Source organism: Gossypium arboreum, chromosome 12 (genome assembly GCF_025698485.1).
Source record: "Gossypium arboreum isolate Shixiya-1 chromosome 12, ASM2569848v2, whole genome shotgun sequence".
NCBI classification, from domain to species: domain Eukaryota; kingdom Viridiplantae; phylum Streptophyta; class Magnoliopsida; order Malvales; family Malvaceae; genus Gossypium; species Gossypium arboreum.
The window spans coordinates 43,608,433-43,609,018 of NC_069081.1; the positions used below are offsets into that span (position 1 = coordinate 43,608,433).

The 586-nt window shown below is 39.9% G+C and overlaps 1 non-coding gene across 1 annotated transcript; it reads left to right on the forward strand.

Moving 5' to 3' along the window:
- The first annotated feature begins 229 nt into the window (after positions 1-229).
- LOC128286129 (small nucleolar RNA R71) lies at positions 230-335 on the forward strand. The gene has a single exon (XR_008276674.1). It is a non-coding gene; the product is annotated as a small nucleolar RNA R71 (small nucleolar RNA).
- The last annotated feature ends 251 nt before the right edge of the window (positions 336-586 follow it).

A 586-nucleotide genomic window follows, 5' to 3' on the forward strand; every position in this document is an offset into this window, starting at 1 on the left:
TTGGTTAGATAGCATAGTAACCGCGTCGAGGTTGAAAACACTGGCTGCTTTCATCGGCTTTGTTCTCATAACTTGCCACTGATAGTTATCCAGTGACATCTCCTCAATAAATTCGTAACCCGCCTCAGGTGTTTTATTATTGATAGTTCCTCCAGTGGCTGCATCAATCATTTACCGAGTCGAAGGATTCAGGCCATTATGGAACGTTTGAACCCATAGCCAAATCGATAATCCATGGTGAGGGCACCTTGTCAAAAGGTCCTTGCATCTCTCCCATGCATCGTAGAGTGTTTCTAAATCCATCTGCACAAAAGAAGAGATATCACTACGTAATTTAGTTGTTTTAGCCGGTGGGAAATATTTTAATAAAAAATTTTCAATCATTTGTTCCTATGTAGTGATTGTCCCTCGTGGTAACAAGTTCAACCACTGTTTAGCCTTATTACTTAACGAAAAAGGGAAGAAACCAAAGATAGATGGTGTTATCAGAAACGCCATTAATTTTAAAGGTATCGCAAAATACTAGGAAATTTGCCAAGTAAGCGTTGGGATCCTCGTCCTGCAAACCATCAAACTGAACAAACTG